Source organism: Thunnus albacares, chromosome 17 (genome assembly GCF_914725855.1).
Source record: "Thunnus albacares chromosome 17, fThuAlb1.1, whole genome shotgun sequence".
Taxonomy (NCBI): Eukaryota; Metazoa; Chordata; class Actinopteri; order Scombriformes; family Scombridae; genus Thunnus; species Thunnus albacares.
Window position 1 is genome coordinate 26,046,717 of NC_058122.1, and position 18,913 is coordinate 26,065,629.

Here is an 18,913-nt window from a genome sequence, read left to right on the forward strand (position 1 = left end):
TCACTGTTTCCCAAAGCCAACTTATTTTACTATCATAGAAGACTAAATAAACTAGAAACTAATTACATTAATGATTAATTGTGAAAAAAATATTAGCAGATTAATCCATAATGAAAATAATCATTTGTTGCAGCCCTACTTGAAAAAACTGACCTCAAACCTTTGGACCATACAAAAATCCTTAGACACTTTTATAATTAACATCAATGTTTAACTGCTGAATAAAATGATTGCTGTAGCCCAAAACACATCTAAAAACACTGAATATTCAAGATGAACATTAGACTTTGTATATCTTAAGAAAACTCTTCATTAATACTATAATATGTCAGTTACAGTTGACTTTTAGCACTTCAGCAACTCTTCTTAACAAATTGCCAGACCAGGAGGTGCAGCTGTTGGACAATATGCAGGTTATACGTTATCATGGTCTAATAGAAATATCAAAGATGTAGTAAGACATTATGAATGTTTGTATGACAACTTTTTGTGATGTGAATGCCTCATTTAGTGTTAAAACCTAAACTTTAGCAAGCAAGCCTCCTAGCTTCTCTTCTTGTGACGTCTGTTTCTGTGTGTGACAAAATAGTCACAGAAAGAAACCCATTATGAGAAAATATACTGTGTGGTCAAGGCTAATGGAACAAAGGCTAGCTTGAAAAGTAGCTTCGACTTTATATCAGGGATTTAATTTAAAGAGGAACACAGCTGTGTGAAACCAGACTGCTAATGAGCCAGGCTAGCTGATTTATTACCTCAGTAAACACTTTCCTAATGAATTTATGGTCTCAATCGCTAGTTTCAGTCTTCTTCAATACAGGATGATGTTCATTTTGTAAATTATTGTCCCATTTAATTTAAAGTTGACGATAAAGCAGGGTATACTTTAGGGCGTGGCTACGTTGTAATTGACAAGTCGTTACCACGGCAACAACGTTGGTATAGTAACATATACGTGGCGTAACCGCAGGCGTAGCTGCTGCTATTTCAGTGTGTTTTCAGTTCATGGAAGTTAAATATGACATTTTAGTCGCCTAAAAAAGTCTTGTTCAGCGTTTGGTTGTACTAAAAGACCCTCTAAGGAGTCCGAGGATCAGTTTTTCCAGTAAGTACATTTTGTTTTAATGGTTTTAAGCCCGTTTTTCGCTAACGAAAATTAGCATTAGCATTATCACAGTTAACCATAGTCTGTAAATGCACCGTACTAACCAAGTAGCAGCTAGCATTAGGGTCAGCTTCAAATGGTTACTTCTCATCACTTCTGGCTCCAAAAATCAAAGATGGCGACGTCAAAATGCCAAACCCCAGGCTTTAAAACCAGGTGGCGGTTGGTGACGTCACGGTGGCTACAACCGTTATTTTTATTCAGTCAGTTGAACTCACAGGTTAGTGAGGTTTTCTAGCTAAGCATCCAGGCTACAATATTTTTATTTGCTAGGTTTTGGCATGCAACTTTTGAAACTTGCTAAACTTTTTGGAAAATGTAACTAATTCTATGTAGGTTCTGGGCTGTTAGCCTGGACCAAGTCAGGTGTTATCATTACATTTGAGTCACAGAGCTCAGCATCTATTTTTATGAAGGATAAATCTGATCATCTGCTGTATAATAACCAGTTTCCCAAGTTGTGACTTTTATCAAATGTTAGCTGGACATAACAATATCTCCTTGCTAGATCTGTACAACCTATACCAAAATTAAATTTGTATTATCAGTTATATTTCATCTGTTAATGTTACTACAGTTGCAACTATTAGTGAATTAGTTGATCAACTGAAAATTAATCTGCAACTAATTTGATAAACGAAGAAACGTTTTAGTCAATTTTTAAGCAAAAATGCTGGACATTTACTGGTTTCGGCCTCTCAAATGGGAAGATTTGATGCTTTTCTTTGTCATACATGAAAGTAAATTGACCATTTTTGGGCTTTGGACAGTTGGTCAGACAAAACAACACATTTGAGATCGTCACCTTCGACTGTGGGAATTATAATGGGCTTTTTTTACTATTTACTGACATTTTATAGACAAACCATTAATCGATTTAGTCAAGAAAATAACTGGCAGATTAATTGATAATGAAAATAATTGTTAGTTGCAGCCCATTATCTTATTTTTTAATTTACAAGAATGCGTTAATATGTTTGTAATGCTGTTGTGTTGGGGCCGCAGAGAAATAAGCTGAGTGACTATGAAGGAAATATTACAAATAACCGTAATGAACTGAAAATGTTCATTTATTATGACATGACTGATGTTTGTTTTGGTGGCTTAAAGGACACTCTAGTCCCTTTGTGTGTACATTTACAACAGTTTTTTTTGCATGATTATTGCTATTTAGAAGATAGTTACAAAATAAAAGTTGGATGCACTCAAGCCAGAATAAAAATTACATCAAGTTTATCTATTGAGAGGCTTATTTAAGTCTTTTCTCTGATGTGTGATTCTGGAGGAAAAGCCCGTCTATTAAATGTAAAAGCTACAGTGTGAACATGTAGAGGAAATCAGGAGAAATATGTCTTCTTTTCACAACAGTCGATGCCGTGACGCCGTACTTCTGCGTACATAAACAGCGTGCAGGAGCAGACGACTGGGTCCTGAGAAGGTTAGTGTCTAGTGTTGTTGCTTTGGCTGATGTTGCTGCAGCTGTGTGATAATCACACTGTTGTGTACTGTGGGAAATATTCAGGTTTGAAACTGATGATCACTTCCTATCACTGTACTCTGGTGTGACACCAAGGCCTAAAATTCACAGTTGATATTGTAAATAACCATAGTTTCATTGGCAGTTCTTCCTAGCATCCCACTGCTGATTATTCCATTGGCACTAAATGGACAAAAGTATCTGAAAAATAGTTAAACATGCATTTTTTTCATTTATTTTTGTAATTTTTGCTTAACTTACTTTGGCCTTCATAACTCGGTTACTTTGTTTTTAGTATTGTTTTATTTGTGTTCATAATATTGCATTACCCTGTTGGAAACCCCTAATGGGATTCACCTGGTTAAATAAAAGGTAAATAAATTTAAAAAAAAACAAAACAAAAAAAACAATCTGCTGCTATAAAAGTCTTTCCACCAGATTTTGGAGCCTGGCTGCAGGGATTTGTTTTCATTCAGCCACAGAAGCATTAGTGAGGTCGGCTTCTGATGTTGGGCGATAAGACTTGGCTCGCAGTCGGCGTTCTAATTAATCTCAAGGGTCTTGGATTGTTTTGAGTCAAGTTCCTTCAAATCTTTCATATCAAACTGTGAAAACCATTTCTTGATGGACCTGGCTTTCTGAACATTAGAATTATTGGTTGGTACAGGAAAGGGCGTTATTCCAGACTGTTCCCACAAAGTTTAAAGCACACTGCTGTTTAGTTTATTTCAGTTGTAGTAGCAACAAATCACTAATATTAGGAACAATAATTATTTATTATATTTTCAATTAATTGTTTGGTCTATTTAATGTCAATTTTCAAATTATGTAAACAGAAAAAAGCAGCATCCTCACATTGGAGAAGACAAAACCAAAGGTTTGTTTAATTTGCTTGATTGATTACTTTCATTTTCCTTTTTTTTTTGATTAGATTGTTCAGCCTTGTTTTTGCATTTATTTGATAGCAGACAGTATAGAGGCAGACAGGAAACAAGGGGAGAGAAAGGGGGACGCTGTGATTATGTGGTATTTACCATTCTCCTATCATGACTTTAATTATTAATTGATTACCAAAATAGTCGCCAATTATGGCAATAATCAGCTTTAATCTATAAAATGTTAATAGCGTTGCACTGTTCCCACAGCCCAAGGTGAAGTCCTTAAATGTCTTGTTTTGTGTGACCAACAGCCCAAAACCCCAAAGACAAATTGTTGACCCATTAATTTTGAGTCATCAATTAATCATCAGATGTAAACCTAAATTTAGCCACAGCGTTCCACAGATAAGTAGACTATTGATCACAATATTTAATCACACTGCATTCAGCCATTAGAGGTAATTTTTAATAAAAGTCCTGATATTAAAATTTAAGCCCGTTGCTTTCCTCTGAGGAATTCTCAGTGGAAATAATGAATTACAGGGTCATTTCCTTGTTGCCCTTATAATCCTCCTGATTACTCTTCTACCACAGAGTTTAGTGTGAAACCAGGCCAGAGACCTTTATCCCACAATCACACCCTCCCGCTCCTGCCCTTCGTTTTTTTTTTTTCCTCTGCTGACCAGTCGTGAAACTAGAGCGTTGGCCCAGATGTTTCCTGAGGTAAGAAGATGGTCCTAGTTTCCTATGAGGTCACTGCGCTGGTGGAGTAGCGATCATTTCGGTGGGATTCTCCCCCCCCACTACCATCTATCTGCTGTCAGGGAGCGACTGGATATCTGCACTGACTCCATTCTTGAAGTTTATTTTAAAATCTAAATATTGTATTTCAATTGAACATATGTTTAACTGGAGTTGTATCGAAGCTTTACAGAGAAAAAAAAGCCACAAAAGTGAAAGTAAGAGTGATAAAAACAGTAATAACAGTCTTTCAATGCAGTTTAAAAGACCAGCAAGAAATACAGTATGTATGAAGGTACTTTGGCTTTATTAAGGTCTGACTTTAGAGATCTTGAGGACAGACCAGTTGTGGATCTTTATGGTCTGTAGCACAACATATAAACATTTTATATGGTCCGATATGAGGATCAACACCTGTATGTTTTGGTTCAAAGATGATGATTATTATAAAGACTTGGTATAGTATTATATTGCACACACAAAAACAATATTTCACATTGGGGAGATATCAATAAGGTATATGCTTTTTTTGTAAGAGGATAACAGATATTCATAAAGATTAAAAAATAAATGATAAATTGTATAGAAACTGTTTGTATACAGTACTGTTTTACAAAACTAGAGGGTTTTCTTTAAAAAATCTGTTACACAAGCAATTACCGCTATTTAACTTACTGTAAAACTAAATTACAGTAGGTTGACTGTCTTTATAGTTACAGTAGCAATATTGTAACTGTAAAATGAAGTAATTATACATAATACAATGATACTGTACTTAAAATCAAGTAAGGTTTGGACATCCTGAAAAGAGATAATTTGGTTTTTAGGTCAGTCAGAGACAGTTTTCTTTTTCAGGAAGCGGTATGCTCATGAATGAATGGCTGTGAAGTTTGTTTTAAATGCCCACTGACATTTAACTGACACTTTCAAGACTAAGCTGCTCTACAGGAAGATACATTCACAATTTACCATCTCCGTCTCACAGCTCAAACAGATCTCTGATGTTTTTACTCCCTCTGCTGGTTGAAGTTCTGTATCGACTGTTTGGAGTTTCTATGTGCAATCTGTGCACATCAATCCTGAAGTCTCCACTGCTCCCTTTTATAAATCAGTTAACAGATTCACATTTTTATCGTTTTGTTATGAAACATTGCTTTCAACACAGTGCTGGAATATCTGGGAACATTAGCAAAATTTATTACATTTCTAAATTCTGAGAGTTGAAGAGATCCAAACATGGCGGTCACACTCGTAGCCTTGAGGCAGTGATTTGTTTACAGAGCCAACTTTTTAACAGTTCAGATGTTTGATTATTGACTTTACAATATTTACAGCCAGTAATATATAGTTATATATGTGCATTCTGTCACAAAGAATTTATGTTTAATCACATAAAGAAATCTGATTCAAGTCTGATTTATGGGTCAAATATGCTTTTGATGATCCACCAGTAAAATAGTGAATGTTATAGTATTTGCCTAAAAAACACAGTATCAAAAAGAAGTTGAACAAAACATTAAAAAAAGGTCTTAATATGTGTATCAATAGGATATTGAACAATAAATAGCAAAGTTGGATACTAGTCAGAAATAAGACAGTTTGCTAAAAAAAGGGGAAACATGTAATGATGTTGGGTGATGCAAATAAAATTTAGAAATTACACAAAAAGTCATGAAAGTTTTTATAAAAATTAATTTTTTTCACTATATAAGGACGTCTATGTGATTTCACCTCTTTACACTGGTGATATTTGTTGTCAAGGGAAATCTTCCAAATGAAGTGAAACATGTAAAGTATAAAATGGCTAAAACAGACAATTATGTTGCTCAGACTTTTACCTAAATGTTCAAAAATAAAACACACTTAACTGAACTTTTCTCCAGTACACATACATGTCTGAGTATTGATCCAGTTTCTTTAGATAGAGTCCGTTGATCGGTCATGTGACTTACTGTACGACATGTAGATTACCATGTTAAATGTTCAAAACCTGTTATTAAGATATATTTTGTCTTAATGTTGTTTAAACTGCTCTGCTCCTGAAATTGTCACGTTAAACTTTATTAGAAAGTTTGACTCTGAAAACCAGAAAATTTATTTGTCTACTTGTAGTAATTTTTAGTACTTCAGTAATTACTTTTGTCTAAAATGAAAACTCATTGTTGTAATTTAACTTTCTAGGCAAACAGTAAGTTAGTGATTAATGTAACAATACAGAAAGTCACCTCTCTCTCTCCGGTGGGTTAGGAGTCAGAACTTCTCTTCGGTTTTTGATGTTAATTATCCGACTGATTTGATCTGAAATGGCGAGATTTAGTTTCAACAAAGTTCTCATCCGTTTGTTTGGGAATAACATTGGTAGCAGTGACAAAAATCAGACGCTTAGATCTCACTTTAATGCAACATTTTATCCCCTGGAATGTCTTGGGTGAATAATATTCAGTCCTGGAGTCTTTCCACTGCCAGTCTTTTCACGAATGGAAGACAAATATATTTCTTGGCTGGCCATTGTGTTTCAGAGTGAGGTTCTTTTGATTGGTAATATACAGGGCTAATTAGTTTAAGAAAGTGATATAGTTTTTCTGCTGGACTGCTGCTCCCCCTTAACGTCAGCTCAGATTTCCCAGGTGCCTTGCTGTCTGCCAGAGGTAACAAAATAATGGCTCTGCTTGGAAGCCTATTTTTCAACGTCGTTTTTTATTTTTTTTGTGATTTTTAATAGATTACTATTATAGATATTTGTGTACTCAAGGGAATCCTTGATCCTGAGTAGGCTTTTTATGTGTTTTCTTATTTTTCTGCACTCTGCTTTGCAAAGCAGCAATATTTTGACAAAGGCCTTCTAGCTCTAATGTACATGCAGATTCACATGAGCTCATATAACCTCTGCTTTGGATTGTTTCTTTTTTAATATACAGTGCAGATTACACATTTATATGCCTGAACATTATTTCCTATGATGTCAGGACACTCTGATGGCTGACTTTCTTACATCTAAGCCACAAGTGTCATTACATCTGTTAAAATCTACAATACAGTAATAAAAGTAATACAGTGTTTTTGTCATTGATTATTATAGATTAGGGCTTGGTGATAAGTCTGGTAAGTCTGTGTTATAGTCACATGTAGCCTATACATTTATATCTAAGAAAAAGTATTTTAGGCTGCAACTATAATGATTATTTTCATCATCGATTACTCTGACGATTCTTTTTTTGATTAATAGATTAGTTGTTTGATCAAAAAATAGAAAAATGACAACTTGACAGTCAAAAATCTTGTTTTGTCCCGACCAACAACCCTAAAGATATTCAGTTTACTGTCATAGAAGACTAAAGAAACAAGAAACTATTCATGTTTGAGGAGCTGGAATTAGAGAATTTGGACATTATTTTCTTACAAAATGACTCAAAAGTATTGATCCATTATCAAAATAGATGGGGACTGATTCTTATTGATTCTGTCGACGAATTGTTGCAGCTCTAAAGTGTTTTTTTAATACATCAGTACATGACATTTCTTGTCTTGTCCTGTCTTACTTTTTATGCTTTTCCTTTTCAGTACGACTGATGATTTCTGGACTGGACTTTCAGCATTATGACTGTATGACTGGTGATTTCTGGACTGGACTTTCAGCATTATGACTGTATGACTGGTGATTTCTGCACTGGACTTTCAGCATTATGACTGTATGACTGGTGATTTCTGGACTGGACTTTCAGCATTATGACTGTATGACTGGTGATTTCTGGACTGGACTTTCAGCATTATGACTGTATGACTGGTGATTTCTGGACTGGACTTTCAGCATTATGACTGTATGACTGGTGATTTCTGGACTGGACTTTCAGCATTATGACTGTATGACTGGTGATTTCTGCACTGGACTTTCAGCATTATGACTGTATGACTGGTGATTTCTGGACTGGACTTTCAGCATTATGACTGTATGACTGGTGATTTCTGCACTGGACTTTCAGCATTATGACTGTATGACTGGGTTGGTTGTTATAGCTATTCTCAGTTTAATTCTATAGGTTTCATATGAATTTATTCAACTGCAATGGGAGTAAATTTAGGCTGGTAAGACATTCACAGTGTCTGTAATTTGATCCATTCTGTCTGTCCTCCATCCCTTCCCTGATAAACAGACTGAATTGCCATTTAATTGAATGTAATTTTGTTATTTCAGTAAGTAAACTCAATACAACCTGTGCAGCTGCACTGATCTCATCCATCCTCGTTCATGATTAATTGACAGTTAATTAATTAACCGTTGTGTCGTGAGAAGTGTTTTTAGAAAGTCTAAGTTCAGTGTTTTTATTTGTGCTACAAAACTTCTTTAAAAAAGGTTAACACATAACAGCCTGTCTATGGATACATAATGAATGTAATAAAAAGTAATTTCAACTGTAAAGTGAAAAAAAAACTTGGACTGATAACAGCTAATAATGATCTGATGTCAGCCTAATATTCACCTTCAGGCTACAGGAGTGACATAATGCAGTTTTCATTGCAGTCAACCGTCGTACAACTCGGTGTCAACATTACTAACTTTAGCAAAGCTGCATTTCTCCTGCCAGTCTTCTGCTGAGTAAATCAAACACTGAAACATTCTGAGGTAATTCAGCCTTCAGTGAATGATAATTCATCAAAGCTTAAGTGCTTATTCAGATGACTGATTTCCTATGAAAGAGGGAGTTGTCTTCAGGCGTTGTAATTTAGATGTGATCTATGTGTGCATTTAGAAAACTACAAGGAAGGTCATGGGATTTTTTTTTATACCATCGGCCTTTAACAGAACTATATGTTTAACGTTTCTCAGTACATTAAACAATGAAGTACATTATTTTTTAGTAATATCCAGCTGTGCTTCTCTTTTGTAATTGCCATTTCAAACAATTTTAGATGATTAGAAAAACTTTTTTTCTCTATTTTAGAGACATTCCTGCCATCTTTCTTGCACAGTCTCTTCTCTAGAACCAGTACTTTATCCCTTGTTAATGAATTTTCTCTTTACAAGCACACAATATACTGTCTCAGTTGCTTTCCTGCAACCACCAGGAGGGCAGGCTCGGGCTTTTGACACTGTACATTCTGGATGAGGGTCTGCTTTATTGTCCTACAACTCAACAAAATCCAGACAAACAGACATTCCTGTGCTGCTGCAGTGAGACATTGATCAAATCACTATTTTACGATCATGAAGTCGTCTGGTAAAGCACAGCTGACAGAGAAGGTTGGAGGCCACAGAAAGTTTTTTTTTTCTTCTTAAATGTACTGCTGGACTTGTGTCCTCACTGTATACACTCTGGAGACCTTTTTCTAAAGATTTTGTGTGTGTGAAAACAGCCGGCTTAGTGTGGATGGAGAGGGCCAAAACAGAGAGATAATTATGGCTTTTTGTGCACATAATCTTAAGCAAATGCGACTATGACGTGTTAAAAGCTGCTTTGTCAGAGGACATTTGGAGATCTGAATCAGATTTAAAAGACAGGTATTTTGACTCTATGAAACATATAATTTTCTATCTTGTGAAGTTGGTTCCTTACATTATGTAGTTTTCTGTACGAGGCTATTAGACTCCATGTGAAAGCGAGCGTTACAACAATATCTGTTAGTGGTTTCCAAAGAATAGCGAACGGGAGATACACTGCAATTAAGACCTCCTCCTCTTTACAGTACACTGACAGTAAATGCATCCTAAATTTAAAAGACTTAACTCTGCTGCTTGTCTGTGCTAGTATGGATTTGATTGCATAACAGTAATGCTCATGAGCTGTTTTCCTAGTTGTTTTTTTTTTTTTTTTTTTTTGCATTCATTAAAAATAATTGTGTTTTCTACTGAGCAGACCACAGACTGGCACCTCCTCTGAGTCGCAGCTCCTCTCTGGGCCAACATAAGCCCTGCATACCAAGGAGGGGACTACTTTGTGTTTACTTCTCCATACCGGCACAGACTGAGGGTCCTCTCCTTTTTCTTCTGTGGTTTCTGGCAGCCAGCGCCAGATTCCTCCATGTCTATCACTGCAATCAGCAGGCCAGACCCGCAGTCAGCCAAGCAGCTTGAAACAAAGCAGCATGAACGGCAGAACATAAAGTAGGTGAAGCGTTTCTTTTTTGGATACTGAGAGGTGGAATCTGTGTTTTCTCTCTCGGTTTCATTTTGCCGTTCTTTGTCACCCGCAGGACAGTTTTTCTCTTCCTTCATAAGCCAAAGTGCGGCATGCACTGTTTCCTCCTCAGAAGAGGCACTCAGAGCTGCATAGCTTCTCTTTCACTATGTTGCAATACCCTAAACACCATCTTGGAAGCGGTGGTACATTTTCTCCAAGATCTGTCGGTACACTCAGTGTCTGATTTATTGTGATTGCTGATCGGCTCCTGAACTGATCCATTACTCTTACTAAATGAAACTCCCAGGATCCCACACCTCACATTATGTCATTACCCCCTTTGCTCAAACACACAGGCAGCTGTGGCTCAAGAGGTAGAGCCGGTTGTCCACTAATCATAAGGTCAGATGTTTGATCCTCCAGTCCACATGTTGAAACGTCCTTGGGCAAGATCCTGAACTCAAAATTGCTCCCAAAGGTTGTGCCATCGCCGTGTGTGAATGTTGGCATGTAGTGCAAAATGCTTTGAGTGGTTGGAAGACTAGAAAGGCGCTATATAAATACAGCCCATTTACCTACACGTACAGTAAAAGCAAAGTATGTGCTGATATGCTAAGTGTTTTATTTAAATGGAAGAAGGTGTAAAGCATCCAGAAAATAAGGGTGTTGGTTGAAAATGCATGTAATGCAGAGACATGTTTACTGAGGAATGATAAACAGCATGATTTGCACTGGCACCATCCAAAGTGCTTTTCTTGGAGCACTTTACCTTTACCCTCTGTGATTATTTGGATTAGGCTAAATTATACTAATACTGTACCACTCAAGAAGTAGAAATACTAGACCTGCAATAAGAGTAACAGCAGAAGTTTTTGTCTTTGAAATATTGAACAAGCTTTCGACCTGTGACTGGTGTTGGAGAAGTATTAGGCCTACAATTCAAATTAGAGTTTAAAAGGCAGGTTTTAGTGTATTAGACAGTTCCTACACTGCAACTACTTCAACTATTAATTAAAGCCACGTATATTCAGAATCAGAATCTGCTTGTTGGACGGTTGAATAGCCTCAGAAACCACATCTGTCCAATGTTGTTGGGTAACTTTACGAAACCAACGATCCAACATTCACACCCATTGGCCGGCTGGTCTGAGGCAACAAAGGAGTTTTAACTTCTCTCTCCAGTTCTCTTTTTCGTTCTTGACACAATTATTTCTGTCAGTCTTCATGTTAACAACTGAGTGCAACTCTATGAACGTCCTCCGGGAGAGACCGTCTGAAAATACGCCCTGTTATCCCCGTATTTTAACAATATCACGTCTCCCCCCTCTACGATGGTCACCATTTCACTCCACCTCCAAGTGTGACTGTTCGGAACAGCTAGAAACAATTCTGATTGACGTTGTAGGCTGTTATAGATGAATAAGACAATCCTCATGAAAATTGCTCCGGCTTTTGTGTTGCTGAGTGCTTCTTCTGTGATAAAAGCACTGGGGAAAACCAAAGTTGGGAATGTTTATACTCTCCACACAGTGGCTTTAAAAAGTCTGATGATAAGACTGAACGGTCATTTGGTTTTCACTTCACGTCAGCTGTTTTCTTTTTGAGCAGGGCAAAATAACCCATTCAGATTAGAAATGACTGATGTATCCAACCCATCAACATAATTATCAGCAGCCATAGATGCTGCATTAGTTGTTGCAATGAGCAGTTAACATGTTGATCAAAGAAATATGTCGATTCAAGAGTTGTTATAAGTGTAAATCAACTTAAAACATCCTGTACAGCTACATTAAAGTTGCTGTTATTTTTCTAGCTCTTGCATAGGAAGTTGACATCCACATTCTTAATCTCACTACAAAGATCTAATTGGCCGGAGAAACAGCAGCCATATTTGAATTGCTGAGAAAATCTGAGATGTGGGCATCAATGCAGAGGTCTGAAACCAGGAATAAAAACAAAAACTGTCTCTTTATGAGGGATTATTTTCATCATTTAAATTAAAATAAAGAAAAAATATTTATTAGTCCAGACACAAGAGAAATATTTGCTTAACTACTCTGGAAAGGGTCATGTTTTAACACGTTCCGATCGTCATGAAATGTGTTTTACAATGAATGATAATCCTCAGATCAATTAGACAACAAGATGTTAACAAAAGGATCATTTCAAAGTGCAAAGAGCAGATTTATGAGTTTGTACTTTTTAACATATAATTATGCCTGCGTAATATAATTTTTTTGTATCTTAATTTTCTTTAAATGTCTTGTTTACCCCGAGGTAAGCACTCTTAGTCTGTGGTTTGTTGCATGCTGCATTTTACACTGTAATTATCAAATTAACCAAGAATGACACTGTGCTACAGAACTTTGTGGACACTGATGAAGAGTGTTTTTATGAAATTAGGGCAGATATGAATCTCTGTGGCTCCACTGCTGTTTGGGTTTCAGTAACCTCTCACTTTCTTTTTGAGCAGTGAAACAGTTTTTAAGAGAAATGTTTGTTATTTCACACCAAGCGCACGGAGCCAGCAGTAAACCCGTCTGTGAACTTAAGTGCTCTTCTATAAACTTCTCAACAGTGTATTCTCTAGTAAAAAGAAAAAATGCTGTGTTGGTCAGAGATGGATAGGTGGGCATTTGGGACCAATAAGCCCAAAGTACACAAATACCTCAAATGAGATGTCTCATTGTAGGCTGCAGACTGATTTACTGATTCCCAGAATCAAAGGCCAGTCGTCCTCATATCGTCGCGTCTCACAAACAGAGCGGGAGTTGAGGGAAGACACACAATGGCCGTGACAGTGTTACTGTTATTTTCTTTCCGCTGTTGTTCACTCCACACTATCAAATCACTAGTAAAAGATATAACTCATGTGCTGCTGCAAGAAATGTCAAAATCCTTTTTTTTTTTAAACTTGGCTGCTGTAAGCACATAAAACTCGGACTGCAACTAACGATTTTCATTATAAACGATTAATCTGTTGAGTATTGTTTGGACTATAAAATGTTAGAAAATAGTGAAAAATGGCGATCACTGTTTCCCTAAGATGTCTTGTTTTGTCCCGACCAACAGTCCACAAGCAAAGATATTCAGTTCACTGTCATAGAAGACTCAAGAAACCAGAAAATCACAATCACTCACATTTTAGGAGCTGGAACAAGAGAATTTGGGTGTTTTTTTGTTAAAAAAATGTCTCAAATTGACTAATCGATTATATAAATAGGTGCCAATTAATCTACTAGTTGCAGAGCTACATAAAACAATGCTTTATGATTTAAAAAGTGAGTGAAATGTCAAAATTTCAACATAAAAAGTGCATATTTGTACTCTTAGCCTGTTGGAAGGAAAGTCAGAAAAATGAAAGATGAAGCTCCTCTCCACCTCGCCTGACCTGATCTCTCTGTACGACGGCAGTAATGAGCAGTAATGACTGCACGTCCTCTCCCTGCTTTCCAGTAATGCACTTAGATATGATTGAGTCCTGCTCTTTGTCGGCTCTTTTCAGACACGTGCCTGAAAAACTACCCCATTACAAACCCAGTTAACTGCAGTAATCCGGGCTGTGGCGGGAGCACATCTTGCAGTATCATTAATGCCACTGCTCATTACGACTTTGCCCTTGGATCCACACATACTGGAGGGAATCGAAAGTGTTTAATGGCTGCAGCCATGGCAACAGAAATTCTGTCTCTTTCACTATTTCCTGGAAAAATGTATCTTAAATGACTGCACTGCACGCGGGCGTTTGGTGTTGGTGTCGGTTCAAACGTGGAGATATGTTTCAACTCTTTATTTCCTCATCAGCAAATGACGCACACGCTGGGTTTTGGTTTTTAAGTTGGCTCAGCAGTGAACTGTAGCCTTCTGCATCCACAAACAACAGAGTTAACAAAATGAGACTTGTGTACATACATTATTCAATCTACCTCAATTTAATCTGGTTATTTTGTCAGTTTGTTTTTGGAATCAGAAGATAGGCGGAGGTCCGGATTCTCAGGGTTTTCCTGAGCTTGGCACGTATCAGCTCTGCCGCCGTTAACTTTGTGTTTGTAATTAGTTTAATTCTACAGTTATTAAGCCGTCTCACAAATACTGGAAGGAATTCAAGCTGCAGACTGGATTCTTACAGAGCTTGCCATTCAGGCTTGTCTGGATGAGTCTGGTGCCACGGTTCTTACGTGGGATGATTCCACATGTTGTAGTTTGTTTTAGCTTTGCAGCTCTAAACTGTCAGTGGCACACACACTCTTCAAAATAAGCATGTGTATATACAATCGCTAGCAGGCTGAACTGTACAAATATTGTGAGAGGAAAATGCTTGACCCTCAAATACCGATCTCAACACAAGGCATAGGATGAGCTGATCTAAAATCTGAGCTTGTTAAAAGAAAATTTGGATGTAGTCTTTGATTTAGGTCTCCTTTTTGAAGTGTAATAACATCAGCCAAGTCAAGTTAAAGTCAATTTTTTTTTTATATATAGCACCAAATCATTACAGAAGTTATCTGAGGGCACTTTTCATATAGAGCAGGTCTAGACCGTATTCTTTACAATGTTATTTACAGACACCCAACATTCCTTCATGAGCAAGCACTTGGCAACAGTGGCAAGGAAAAAGTCCCCTTAAACGGAAAGAAACCTCAAACAGGACCGGGCTGTAGGTGGGCGGCCATCTACCTTGACTGGTTGGGAGGAGGGTTGGTTGGTGGGGGGTGGGGGAAGAGAGAGAGAGAGAGAGAATAGCACAATGCATGTTCCACACTGAGATTGGTTAATAATAACAATAATAATAATAATAATGATAATAATAATAATAATAATAATAATAATAATGATGATAATTAAAGCTGCAAGCAGCGTTAGTCGGGACCTCGCACTCTGGCCCGTCGGGATCAGATCATTTTGCTTTTTAAAAATGATTACAAGTGTGATGTGCTTTTATTTTGAAAGTTTGATTGACAGGATGAGAATTTTCTGCAGGGTGAGACATGTCTGTCTTGCTCACACCTGTGTCATTAAACTGTTTTGTTTTTTTTTTGTTCGAGGGCCAAAATTGGGGCCAAGTCTTATTTTGAAAGGCTAATTGCAGACTTCCTGTTGGATTTAGGTCAGGCGGGTCAGCGTATGATTTGTAGGTTTTGATGAGACGAATTATTGAATTTTGGTTTGATCTCTCTACGACATTCCTACGGGCCGTGGTGGCCATATTAGTTACATAGGTGGCGCTAGAGAGCACGTTGTGGCACTTTGGGGGTTAATTTTTACATTTTATCAAATTTTTCACCAGACCTGATGTGTGTGCCAAATTTGGTGAGTTTTTGAGCATGTTTAGGGGGTCAAATTAAGGGTTTAAGTGGTGTAATAATAAAGAAAGAAAGAAACAAACACACGACAAACAATAGGGTACTCGCCGTTAGGCAAGGGCTACTGTTTTACAATAGTCCTTTGCCTTTTAGGCTCGGTTTCTAATAACTGTAGCAGTGGGTGTTGAGCAGGATCATGGGGGCAGTAAGTGGCTTGCAATCACAGATCCAGACTCTACAGCTCCGGAGGCAGAAATATCTGGAGAAAGCAACAGGAGGAAACGAGAAAGCAGAAAACTACAGGAGAGAAAAGATACTGAGTTAGTTAGATGCATTAATGAGACATGAACGCGTACAGATGGAGAGGGAGAAGAGGAGAGAGGAGCTCAGTGCATCATGGGAAGTCCCCCTGGCAGTCTAGGCCTATAGAAGCATAACTAGGAGCTGGTCCAGGGTGGTATTCCAGAAAGTGGGTTTAGTAAAAACTCTGAGTTTGTTAACCCTGAGATGAGGGAAACTCTAGGTTTCCAGGTCAGAAAGACAGCTAATTTAAACTTGGGGTTACCATGGTAACTATGGTAACTGACGCAAACCATTAGTGGAGGTTTACTGTCTGTCAGAATCTAAATCTTGGTTGGATATTAGTTTGTTACTCAAGGATTATCTAAAGTTACCGCTTTTATGCGCATTAGTCATTTCTTTGAACAGTGTTTTTTTTTTATTACACAGTGTGAATTCAGCCTCAGCTCAGAATAAAACCTCCGTATGTCCTTCTGTTATAACACTGTGACTCTGTCAGTTTGTTAGAGCAGCTCCTGCACTGAAAATCTTTATTGCATAATGTGTAATCTCAGTTTAAATTTAGAAAAGTGGTGTGAAGCTTTAGACACTGTCACTAATGATGTGATTGGTCAAATTGATGGAACTCACTGGCCGACTCACACATGTGCAATCTAATGCAATCCAATACAACAGCTCTGCCATAAATTCTACTTTTGTCAGAAAGGTGACAATGTTTTTTGACCAACAGTTAATTGTTTGGTCGATAGAAAATGTTGAAAATGCCCCTTATGAGTTTACAGAACCTAAATTGATGTCTTCAAATAGTTTTTGTTTTGTCTGACCAACAGTCCAAAACCCAAAGGTAAACAGAAAACAATAGCAAATTTGAGAATGCGAGAAGTGGCAAAAGTTTCTGTCAATCGACTTATCAATTAAGCGACTAATTATTTCAGCATGAAACCATAGAAGAGACTACATGTTTACACAGAATCCTTTCATGATCTATCAATAATCTAAAAAAGAATTAATTCAGTATTTTTCTATTTTTCTGTTGTGTCCTTAATCTTATTAACTTTGGTTAAAACTGGCAACGCTTACTTCAAACAACCGTCACTCAGAAAGATAAGAACATCTTTGAAGTGACGGGATGATCGTCATTTCCTTGAAGAATATATGACACTGATTATTTGTGTTACCGTATCATCTGAGCTCTTTAAGTGGTTTACCTGCCACCTTCTCTGAGCCCATCCAAGTGGATTGACAGGAGCAGCTTTGCCCTTTGTAGTCTCCAGAGAGGCCGGGGTGGACGGTGCTTTGTTTAGTCTGACCCTAGTGTGTTTCTTCTCCTGCTAAAGCCTTTGGAGACGCCAATCTCAGAGTGCCTGAATGACTGGCAGCACATCATTCACTGTCAGCTCCCTAAAGCCTCATAGACTATAACCCTGATTCTCAACTGGTGCTACTGTCCTACAATAGACATCACTGTTTTCAGCAAAAAGACATAAGGACTGGACTGATGTTGAGATGTCTCTAGAGGAGTTATAATAACCCTTTTCTATCTAAGACATTGGTGGGAACCATAGGGTTTGGTCTCAAATCCTCAGAATTGAGCATCAGGCAGCAATATTGTATCAATACTTTCAACTCAGTGGTGAAATATATTTGGACCCTTCACTTAAATGCAAGTAGTTATACCACAATGTGAAAAAGGTCAATTAAAAATTAAAGTCCTTTGTGGTCAAATTTGTACTTAAAGGCACACTATGCAGGATTGTTGTTTGTAGACACAACATTCAAAGTTGGCCCCTCCTCCTCGGCTCAACGGCACCAGAGTGAGAGAGAGAGCAAAGCGGTGGTCAAGCAAGCTAGAAAGCGAATGAAGAGATGGGGCGGCGCTAGCGAGAACAAAGCAGTGAATCACATAAATAAAATGTTATTTTGTGATTGTTTCACAGCGGTTATGTTCTAGAGCATAAATAAACACGCCCGTATCTCTGCACAATCCTGCAGGAAGTTGCCATATTGCTTGATTTGGTGTGAATGCAGCAGCTTCATCCGCTGTCCGCTGCGGCCTCTCTGCTCTGCGTGTGTGTGCAGCTCAGCCCCGCCCTCGGTCAAACGCACACACAGACCTGCAGCTCTTTATACGTCTGTGACACAGAGACAGAGAGCAGAGTGGAGCAGAGGAGAGAGACAGAGCTGTAACCTGGTCGCTACGCTACGAGTCCCAACCTCACACTCTGTGCGCTGTTAGGCTGACAACCAGAAATGTCCTGAACACAGCAAAATAATAAGAAAATACAGACAGAGGGCATCTGTAGATACATACTTAGTCACACACTTCTAGTGGGTCATAAGTGATGATTGAGAGGGATTACTGTCGTATAAGTCTACACATTGTTTTTTAGGAAAATCCTGCATAATATGCCTTTAAATAAAATGATATATGTGTACAAGTATTGGCTTTGATCACCTGGCCAGTGACAGAGGAAAATTAGTCTCATCTTAACCATGGCTCATCTTTGGTCTCTCTCATAAAACTAATAAGCAAAAATATTTGGATGTAATACTTTGGTATTAAAAGTAAAAGTCGAAGGCTGAAGAATTGTCTCTTTCAGAGTCTTAAATGATGCATGAATGTGTAAGCAACATTTTAATGTTCTAATTATAACAATATAATTATATTTAATATATTGCTTGGTAAATGTACAGTGACTATAGCAACATTAAAGCATCAATAATCGATATTTTCATAACAGTGGATGAGATGGTAGTGTGCGATGTGAGAGGCTAACAGAGAATTATCAGCAACTCTGCAGCTCCTCACGGCTTTACGGTCACTGTCAGTGCTCTCATAGTATTGTTTTCAGCTGCCAGCCGAAAAAATCTCTGAAAAGTCACTGTACACTACCTGCTCAGCACTAAACGGCAAACAGACACAGTTAGCTGTA

The 18,913-nt window shown here is 37.6% G+C and overlaps 1 protein-coding gene across 1 annotated transcript in view; it reads left to right on the plus strand.

Moving 5' to 3' along the window:
• The first annotated feature begins 1,070 nt into the window (after window positions 1–1,070).
• The window catches only part of LOC122966727 (RNA binding protein fox-1 homolog 3-like), a 526,578-nt gene continuing 508,735 nt past the window's right edge, over window positions 1,071–18,913 (plus strand). Inside the window, exons 1-2 of the mRNA XM_044331033.1 lie at window positions 1,071–1,105; window positions 2,534–2,603. The gene's annotated coding sequence lies outside the window, so the exon portion shown is untranslated. The remainder of the gene's footprint in view (window positions 1,106–2,533; window positions 2,604–18,913) is intronic.